The sequence below is a fragment of the Marmota marmota genome, unplaced genomic scaffold (genome assembly GCF_001458135.2).
Source record: "Marmota marmota marmota unplaced genomic scaffold, marMar, whole genome shotgun sequence".
Lineage (NCBI taxonomy): Eukaryota > Metazoa > Chordata > Mammalia > Rodentia > Sciuridae > Marmota > Marmota marmota.
Window position 1 is genome coordinate 20,233,939 of NW_026000057.1, and position 11,064 is coordinate 20,245,002.

At 40.0% G+C, this 11,064-nt stretch overlaps 1 long non-coding RNA gene across 1 annotated transcript; it reads right to left on the reverse strand.

Moving 5' to 3' along the window:
• Positions 1-3,125: 3,125 nt before the first annotated feature.
• On the reverse strand, positions 3,126-10,195 carry LOC125619774. Its single transcript, XR_007351363.1, has 3 exons — positions 8,798-10,195; positions 7,048-7,169; positions 3,126-4,922 (listed from the first exon to the last, which is right to left on the reverse strand). It is a non-coding gene; the product is annotated as an uncharacterized LOC125619774 (long non-coding RNA).
• Between the last annotated feature and the right edge of the window lie 869 nt (positions 10,196-11,064).

Below are 11,064 nucleotides of genomic sequence, written 5' to 3' on the forward strand. Positions count from 1 at the left end.
GATAAAATGCAGGATGTAAGTACAGAAAGAATTATAAGCAACTTCATTTATTCAGTATACTTTGTTTTTATTTACCTATTTAGAGGTGAGGGTCTCACTAAATTGCTCAGGTTGGCCTCCAAATCAAAATCCTCTTACTTCAACCTCATAAATAACTAAAATTTTAGGAGTGAGCCATTGCACCTGGCTTTCAATATACTTTAGATGATGTTTTTTTGGATTACAATTTTAAAAACTCTTTCGTTGTTACAACATATATAAACATTCATGATTACATTAAGCATACATATGTACTTTGATGAATTTTTATTATGTGTACATCCAGGCAAACTTCCATCCATATCAAGATTCAGAAAAAGTTCAGTTCTCCAAAAGGTACATTTTTATTGTAATTAAAAACTAAATCTAAACCCAGAACAGTGGCACACACCTGTAATCCCAGCAGCTCTGGAGGCTGAGGCAGGAGGATTACAAATTTAAAACCAGCTTCAGCAACTAACTTAGTGAGGCCATAAGCAACTTAGCAAGATCCTGTCTCAAAATAAAACATAAAAAGGACTGGGATGTGGCTCAGTGGTTAAGTGTGCCTGGGCTCTATCCCTGGTACCAAAAAATAAAAAATAAATATAGGGATGGGAATATAGCTCAGTGATCCCAAGCACTGCAAAAAAATTAAGATACATAAATGCAGATTAATTAAACAAACAAACACATTTAAATACTTAATATATTAAAATAATTAAATAAAATATGATCTTACATTATAGAATACTTGGAAAATTAAGCAATAATCTGCCAGTACACACCTATAATCCCAGCTACTCAGGAGGTTGGATCAGGATGATCACAAATTAGAGGTAGGCTGGGGCAACCTAGTGAGACCCTGTCTCAAAATTTAAAATATAAATTAATTAATTTAAAAAATATATATTTTTAGTTGTAGATGGACACAATACTTTTATTTGTTTATTTATTTATTTTTTTAAATGTGGTGCTGGGAAATGAAACCCAGTGCCTCACGCATGCTAGGCAAGCACTCTACCACTGAGCCACAACCCCAGCCCTAAACTCATTTTTAAAAAGGGCTGAGGTTGCGGCTTAGTGGTAGGATGCTTGCCATGAATATGCAAAACCCTAGATTCAATCTTCAGTATTGAAAAAAAAAAATAAAAAAGAAGAAGAAAAAGAAGAAAGAAAGAAAATGATATTCTATTGTGATTTAGATCTAGAAATGCCTCCTGAAAAACTCATATTTTGAAAGCATGAAATCCAATGCAGCAAGATTCAGAGGTGGGGCTTTTAGGTAATGATGAGATCTATAACCTCAACAGTGGATTACTCCATTTCATGGATTAATAATTTGAATGTACTACTGGGTGGTAACTATGGGCAGATTGGGGGTGGCTGGAGGAAGTAGGTCACTGGCTACATGACCTTGGGGATTATATCTTGTCTCCCTATCTTCTCCTCCTCCTCCTCCTCCTCCTCCTCCTCCTCCTCCTTCTTCTTCTTCTTCTTCTTAGCAGGGTCTTGCTAAGTTGCTAGGGGTCTCACAAATTTGTTGAGGCTGGCTTTGAAACTGTACAATTCTGCCTCAGCCACCTGATCATGTGGGATTACAGGCATGTACCACAGTGCACAGAAAGATGTACTTTCCCCTACAGGTTTTTTTTTTTTTTTTTGAGATATTTCACACTATTTTAGTTATATATTGTGAATATGAAATGGCTATATGTAGATTTTTCTGCTATTTATCTTGATTAAGATTTCTGCATCTGTGGTTTGTTGTTTATCAAGAATTTGCTGTTTATCATGAATTCCTCAGCTATTTTTATTTTTTCTACTCCTTCTTTCTTGTCTTCTTGACATTCCAAATTACTTGGACATAACCCATTTAATTATTCCACTTCTTTTTGTCTCTTTACTTTTATTTTTTGCATTTAATTCGGTTCAGGGAATTGCTATTGATATATTCACATGCTTACAGATATTTTTTTTTCCTTATTCATTGTTGGTCTACTAATGAGCCCATGAAAGTCATTCTTTGATTCTTTTACATTATTACTTAGAGTTTTCAGCTTCTTATTGCATTATCTGTTTCATTTTGCATGTTTTCAACTTATCCATAGGGTCCTTAGCATATTAATTACATTGCCTTTGAATTCCTGGTATAATATTTCCAAGATCTGTCCTATTGGAATTTGTTTCTGATACTTGCTATGTTTCTTCTGACTGTACATTTTTAAAATCTATTAGCATGTCTTGTAATCATTTATTGGAAGCCAGAAGTGATTTGGATAATATAAATTGTGGATAAAGTCCTTTTAGTGAGAATTGTTATGTTCATTATGTTAGAATCTTGGCAGTGTTTAACTTTTAATGTAGTTGTTCATGCCAAAAAATTCAAAATTTTTAGGATTTTTTTTTCTTTTTTCTCCCCTGTTGTCTTATACATACCTGAAAACTCCTTAAATAGAGTCTTAGTGTCTGAGTTTTGTAGCTCTTCAGGCTACAATTCATTCTTATTTTTCTTGAGCTTTTTTAATATGGTAGTGATGCATTGAGAAACAAGCATTTTATAATCTTTTGAATAAATCTCTATCTTGTAGTAAGTAAATGTCCCTGGGCTGTGAAATCTGCAAGTACTTCATTGTTTCTTACTGCCTCAGGTTGGTTAGGAAGAAAATAATGGAATTTATAAATGTCCTTCCTTGGTAAATTTTCTTTCTGCTGAGAGGCTCTGGCAAATTATTTTTCTGTGAAGAATAAGTCTCTATTACCAAGATACTCTAGATGTATATGAAAGTAGTTAATTTCCCCCTCCCTTGCCAGATCCAAAAGACAATATTGTTTCCTGAGATCTTTAGTGTTGTGAACATTAGAAATTTCTTCAGGGAAATCCTGAAGTATTTCTGTCTGTGAACCAATGATGTTTTGTTCTCACACAAGTCCAAATCATTGTCCAATATTTTGTCTAACTCTCCAGTTATAAGTTCCTACACATTATGGGGCCANGACTGTCTGCTCTCTCTCTCTCTCTCTCTCTCTCTCTCTCTCTCTCTCTCTCTCTCTCTCTCTCTCTCTCTCTCTCTCTCTCTCTCTCTCTCTCTCTCTCTCTCTCTCTCTTCTTCTTCTTCTTCTCTCTCTCTCTCTCTCTCTCTCTCTCTCTCTCTCTCTCTCTCTCTCTCTCTCTTTCCTGGCAATCATGGGGTGAACAGCTTTTTTCTGCCATCATGTTCTGCCACGAAGTTCCACCATTGCCTATCCCTAGAAAAATGGAGTGAGTCCCTGACCATGGATGGAATCTCTGACACTGTGAACCCAAAATAAACTTTTCCTCCTTTATGCTATTCTTGTCAGGTATTTTGTCCACAGAGATAAAAAGCTAACACATCTTTCATTGTTTTATCACTTAATAAAACTCTTTTAATTTCTTTTTTGGGGGGGAGAGGGATACCGGGGATTGAACTCAGGGACACTCAACCACTGAGACACATCACTAGCCCTATTTTGTATTTTATTTAGAGACAGGGTCTCACTGAGTTGCTGAGTCTGGCTTTGAACTCCTGTCTCAGCCTCCTGAGCCACTGGGATTGCAGGATTGTTCCACCACACCCGGCCTATTTTAATTTCTGATCATTTCATTTGCCTTTTTCATACGCCTTTTTAAAAATTAGGAATGGAGTACATATGAAATTTTGAATCCTGATTTTCCACCTTACGTTGTATGCATTTTATGCTGTTTCATAATTTCTTGGGTTGTTTGCTTGTTTGTCTCTTTTTGTGGTGCTGGGAATTGAACCCCGAGTTCAATTTTTGCCTGCTAGAAAAATGTTATATAATCAAGAAACACTCCTAACCCCTAATTCCTTGAATTCATAATTGTATGATCCTACAAAGATTGCCCTAAAGAAATATACTGCCATCTTCCTTACTATTTCCCTACTGTTAAGAAATGGTTTCTTCCAACATTTGCCCTTTATTATGATAAATATTTTTGTGTATTGGGATTTTTGCAGCTTAACCATGAGTTTTCCAGTGTTCATTTTACTAAAAACAAAGAAAACAAAACATGGGGGTGGAAAAAAAATAGGTCTCTAGTACCTCTGCCAAGGCATTAACTTATTTGACTTTCTATTCCATAAATATTGGATCAAGCTGAGATGGTGGAGGATTCCTGTAATCCCAGCAATGTGGGAGGCTGAGACAGGTGGATGGCAAGTTCAAGGTGATGTGACTCAGTGGTAAAGCATCACTGCGTTAAATCCCCAATACCAAAAATAAATAAATAAATAAGCATAGAATCATTTTTATTATCCCAGTCTAAAAGAAACCTTGAAATAACCAGATTCTTAGAACCTTAGAATGATCATTTCCATTTGTTTTAGAATTGCATTTGCTGTATTCACTGTGAACACAAAACTATTGTATAACTTCTTGAGTCAGCATCTCAGGCTTCCTATGAAACCAGCGTCATCACCCCATCCCCGCTTTAGCAGCTTCTATCCACAGATTTTAGTCATCGACTTGCCCACCTTCCTCTGGGTGCTTGTTGTCCTCAATTTTCTCTCTCTAGTTCTCCTTCTCTCTAACTCAGGAGGCTGACCCCTATGGTCAGCAATTGGCTGGTGCCCCCCAGCAAGGAGGAAGCAGCAAGAAGCAGGGATATTTATTCTGTTAAGCACCTCCCTGCTGGGTCACTAAAGATGGCCATGTTGTTATGGGACAGGCTATAAGGACAATAACCAAACAGACTCCATTTTACCTTGAGACTCCATGTCATGTGAGAAATGCTTCTTCCGTGGGAACACCCTGCCTCTGCATCCACCAACAGTTGCTTAGCACAGCATGTTTGGCAACACAAAATGGCAATTCTTATACAATGTAAAATTGTTTTTCTTTGGGTCCCATTTTTCTTGGACCTGTCAGAGGAATGATTGTCTAGATGTTAGTAACCATTCTTTAACTTGTACTCAACTAGGGTCATTTTGACCCACTTCCCCTTCTGGTGATGATTTTAGATCTCATGATGTTTATTTATGGTTTTGAATCACAGCAACAGCCACTTATGATTAACGTGGTTTTGGACTATGAAGGTTGTACTCCAACCCTTAGAGGGGGTCGAAGCCTGCCCCTTGGCTCTCCACCTGGTGAATCCAGAACTCCAGCTGGTGAATAAAGATGGTTGCATCTCCTGCTTTAAGATCAACTTGGTGATTTATTGTAATCTCGCCATAACAATGTCCCTCCATCAGTAGTCATTGCTCCTATCAAGGAAGCCCTCTCCACAGAACTCTCTTGAGTTTCTCTTTCTGGGTCTTTTTAACCATCTCTCACCTTATCCCTTCATGCTTCCAGATAACAGCAGCCCAGGATCCGGCACCACTCCTGTGGCTTCCCATATCCTTTCCACATTTGTAAATAGTTCTTTTCATTGACCCGTTTGATTATCCTAATTTGAGTGTGCCATCTTTTTCCCATTTCCTGCTGAGATGTGTCTCACTCACTCCAGATACACTTTTAATAAGTATAACTCAGACTGTCACAAAATTGGAGCAGTTACCATTTGCTTTGTTGATAATTATGGTCCAGAAAATATTGACCATGGCTCACACTGCTTACCTTTTTAGCTTTCATCTCTGTGTTGCTCAGTTATTTCACAACTCCCTTTCCGAACTGGAAAGAAACTTTACCAGAAATAAACTTTAAATGTTCAGGCTGGGTGCAGTGGCGCACGCTTTATAATCCCAGTGGCTCAGGAGGCTGAGGTAGGAGAATGGCGAGTCTAAAGCCAGTTGGAAAGTTAGCAAGGCCTTGAGCAATTTAGCAAAACCCTGACTCTAAATAAAATACAAAAGGGAGCTGGTGATATGGTTAAGTGCCTGTGGGTTCAATTCCTGGTACAAAAAAAGGAAATCCCCAGTGATCTATGAACTAAGAGTTTTATTTTGCTTAAGTGTAACAGTGGTTCACTTGATGCTTTGACTATTTCAAAATCCTTGTGGTTTTGAAATTTACACATTTTTTTTTCTTTTTCCCAATCTTCTTTTCCCTAACCTTCTCCTTCCTGATTTCCTCCCTGATCTTTTCCTTCCTGATTTCTCCTCTAATCTCATTTTCTCTCAATCGCCTCTATAAAAACCCCCTGTTCCTATGGATGAGCAGAATCACAGCCTTTGGGACAGGAGTCCTCTGTGTTTCTCCTTTGCTAACAAAGCAATAAATTTTCTTTTTCTTTTTTCTCAAAATTGTGTCCTCGTTAATGGGTTGCCATCAGGGACAAGGATCAAGCTTTTGGCAATACAAGGAAAGCAAATAAAGTTTAGATTTTTGTCTCATAAAAATTCTCATTTTAGGGCTGGGGCTATAGCTTAGTGGCAGAGAGCTTGCCTAGCATGCATGAAGCACTGGGTTTGATCCTCAGCACCATATAAAAATAAATAAAATAAAGGTATTGTGTCCAACTACAATTTAAAAAATAAATATATATTTTTTTAAAATTCTCATGTTAAACAAATATCTATGCCAGAACTTCTTTAGTAATAGTATGAATAGATGTTAGATATGTATTTTTCCTTAGTCAATGTGCAATGTCTAGCAGGCTGTGAAACCATAACTCTGAGAATCATAGCTTCAAAAACAATAATCCACCTCTCTGAGTGTTTGAGTTATTTCATATCTGTGAGATGATCTCATTTAGAAGCTAAAGTAAGTCTTCCAAGCATTTTTTTTTCTTTTTTGGTAGTAGGAATTGAACCTAGGGGTGTTTTACCACTCCAACCCTTTTTATATTTTGTTTTGAGGAAAGGTGTCACTAAATTTTCTAGGTTGGCTAGCCACTTGTGATCCTCCTGCCTCAGTATCCTCAATCACAGGAATGATAGGTGTGTGCTCTTCCAAACCTTTAAAAGCCTTATCTGGTAAGTCATTTTCTGAGTGTGCTTAGTTTAAGTTATGATTTCATAGGGAAAAATGGGTTTTTTTAGTATTAAGGAGACATTAACTTAATTAAAGGGAAATAGAATTGCTGGATAAATTATATAGTACCTGAAGAAAGAAGACAAGGTGTCCAAGGGTGAACTCAATCCATTATATTATTTCCTTCATATGCTTTTTCTTCTGATTTCACTTGAACTTGCTTTGCTCTTACAGAGGGTGTGATTAGTACCCTTGAAAAACAATGAAAAAGAGAAGGGCTGAATCAAGGTCAGGGGAATCTTGGGCTTCCTCCCAGCTATTGGGCAATCTTCTCTCCTGGCTCCACACTTTTCCTTAAGCAAGCTCTTCTATCCCCAGGTCTCTACTTACCACAGATGACTCTCCGATTTCTCTCTTTACCTATCTGAGCTGCAGACTCAAAAATGCAACTGTCTTCTTGACATTCACCCGTGGCAAATGACCTTCCTTCTCACACCCAGGTTTGTTCCTTTTTCTAGGTTTTATGTATAAAGGAATGACACCACCATTCATGCAGTGACACAAACCAGAAGCCTAAGGATCATCCTGGACACAGCCTGCCTCTCATTCCCTCACCCACTTTATCTCCAAAATTTCTCTAACAGCCATTCTGTCCAACACCAGCACCAACCCTCCATTCCCACCCGCTCTCACCTCTTTCCCAGACAACAGCAGTCAACTCTGTATTAGTCAGCTTTGAAATAATTAATTTACAAAGAGAAAAGGTTTATTTTGGCTCATGGTTCTGAAGTGCCAGTCTAAGACTGGGTTAACCCACTGAAGGCACCAATTGGCAATAGCAGGGAGTGTGTGGTAAGCAAAGGTCTTGCATCAGGAGCCAGGGAATTAAAGGAAAGGAACAAAAGCCCTTTCAGAGGTACAACCCAGAGGCCTAAGGACCTCCCACAACACCCCTTCCTTCAGAAGTCCCATCATCTCCCCATTGTACCACCCGGGGACCACAACTTTAAGTCATGAGCCTTTGGTGGACCCTCATCCAAACCATAGCACCTCTTAACTGGTGTCTTAGGATCCACCCTTCCCAACCTTTCTACCAGTTCTGCTGTACTCTGTTGGAGCCACTGTTTTGAAATGCAAATCCATATATACTCCTCTTGCATTTTCCTTCAGTGACTTCCTATTTACTTCTCTTATCCTAAAAGTCTTTGAACCCGGCCTAAAAATCTAAACTAAACCAGGCACGGTGGCGCACGCCTGTAATCACAGCAGCTCAGGAGGCTGAGACAGGAGGATCACAATTTCAGCAACGGCGAAGTACTAAGCAACTCAGTGAGACCCAGTCTCTAAATAAAATACAAAATAGGGCTGGAGATGTGACTCAGTGGTTGAGTGCCCCTGTGTTCAATCCCTAGTACCTTGCCCCCCAAAATCTAAACTAAGCTCCAACTAATCTTTATTTCATTTCTACTGCTTACTGGATGTATAATTTTGGATAAGTTACTTATGTATGCCTCATTTTCTCCATCTGTAAAAGGAGGATAATAATAGTATCTTCCAGTCATGAGGATCAATGTAAAGTGCTTAGAACTTAGTTGGTAGGTGCTTAACAATATTAAGCTCTTGTTCCAATGTCTTTGCTTCCTGCATGATTCTGCCATTTCTTAAGGGGTTATGCTTCATTCTCTTTCCAGCGCTGTCCTTTAGCTTAGCAATGATTCCTTCCATCATCAACTAGCCACTCTTCCTCCAGGAAGCCCTCCATGGTCTCTTCAACTGTACAAGTACTTCTGTTACACTCTTTCACAGCATCACATACCTTTCCTTAATAACACTTATCACTGAAAGAACAACCGGACAAGGCTCGTGGTTGTCAAAATACCTGTTTATTGAGGAACAGCTTTGAACATTTATAAAGCCAGGGGTGGTTCAACAGAGCAAGCCACGGGGCGCTTTCTGATTGGTGGGTAAGGATCATGCGGGTCAGCAGGGCTCACCATTGGGCGGCTCTTCCCGCCACTGTCTCCGGGCATGGGGAAGTTAGTACCAGAAGAGAAGCGCTGTAGGCACCATCTTTGGAGCCGGGGTGACTCCCAACAATCACAGTTGTATTTTTACATTTATTTAGGTGGTCATATGATTAATGTCACACAGGACATTAATTAATGTCCCTGATGGCAGGGCAGGACAGATGGGATCTTTTTTTTTCCCCTTTAGCCCCTGTCTTCACCTTGTAGCTTCTTTCTTGGCACAGAATAGGTACTCAACATTAACTGAAAGAAAATGAATCATTGTATACTGAGAGGAGTTCAAAGGGAAAAAGCCTGGGCACATAGCACATGCCAGAAACCCTAGCAACTAGGGAAAGTGAGGAAAGAGGATTTCAAGTTCAAGGCCAGCCTGGGAAACATAGTGAGACCTTGTCTCAAGATAAAAAATCCAAAGCCGTGGCTGTGGCTCTGTAGCAGAGTCCTTGCCAATCATGTACAAGGCCCTGGGTTTAATTCCCAGTAAAACAAAGGCAATGGGAACTCTCTAGCATATGGCAGGCTGCTGCCTCTCCCCTCGGCCAGACAGCAGCACTTGCCAGTTAATAAGGAAGGGTGTTCCTCGGAGAAGCCTGCCTGACAATCACCCCCTACTAAGCTATTCCAGGATGTTGATGGTTATCCCCTTCTCTAGGTGTTGGCCATCCCAGTAGACTTATGGTTCCACACCATGTTCCTTGGGAAGGCCTAACCTAATCATGCAAAACCATAATGTCCCCTTGAAAACTCCTCCTAGGAAAGCTGAGTCGCTGAAGTCCTGCCTTGACCAGGGGATGTCAGACAGATCGTACTTCTGGTACCTTTGATTTCTTCTTCTCAGGACTGGGTCTAGTTTGCTCCCTTTTAACTGGCTTTTTTATGATATTACACAGATAAAATAAGAAGAATAATAACAGCTAACATTAATTAGCTGTTGGTATTTGTTATTGCCAAGCCCCCATGCAAGGCATGTCTTAGGTATTATTTCACTTAATTAGAGAAAATTAGGGCAAATGTTATCATAACCTCCATTTTATTGTTAAATACACTGAGATAATATTTAGAGAGAAAGATAAAGAAATTAATATTATGTGGCCAGTTAGCAGCAGTGCCAGATTTTGAACCCAAGGAGTATTATACTGAAGCCAGATTTAAAGTTAGGTAGTCAGTGTAGTTAGGTAAATCGGGTCTAATATCGAGTAAGATCCAAAATGGAGGCCATGTTGAGAATGAAGTCCGGGAAAAGCAGAACAACTCTTGGAATGTTAATGTCCCCAAGGCCCAGAGCCCATCCCAAAGAAGTGTTAATGAAGATTACTTCTTTGCCCCACCTGTGCCCCACCCTTCGGCCTTCCCACCTACATTCCATCACTGAAAGAACTATAAAAAGGGGAAACAACCACACTTGTCAGGGACTAGAAGGAAATTCTCCTTCAAAGATTAGCCTGACAGCCCCCTGGGAGACATCCTGCCTGGGAGGCATCCTGCAGCTACCTATCTCCCTGGAACATCCTGCGGTTATCAGGATCATCAGACATCTGGCAGTTTTACCACCCACATCCAGCAATTGCTGATTAGAGAGCTTCCCCATCCCCAGCATATAAATACCCCTGTGTGAACAATAAAAGTTTGCAGCTTGATCAGACACCTGTCTTGCTGTCACCTTTCGTGTCTCTTGTCCCTTCATTCCTGCCCATCTAGGTTCGTGTCTCTTGTCCCTTCATTCCTGCCCATCTAGGTTCGTTGCCCACGTTGATGTGTCCTGCCGGACGGGACATTTGGCGCCCAATGTTGTGTGCCCGAGCCTTTGACTGAGAAGGAACGCCGTCCTCCGGGAAGACTTGGCCAAGCGGGAGCACGCGATCGCCTCGGCAGACACAACCGAGAGACAGATCCAGGAGGAGAGTGAGGATGACGCAAGGTGAGTGCCCCACAATGGGACAAGCAGTTTCATCACATGATTTGTTTTTGTCAGGCCTCAAGGAGGCCCTCAAGACATGGGGGGGGCGCGTGTTAAGAAAAAGGACTTAAAATTATTCTTTTCATACATAGGAGAATTGTGTCCATGGTTTCCCCTTGAAGGGACCATTGATGGTAAAAGATGGCTTAGAGTAGGAGACTG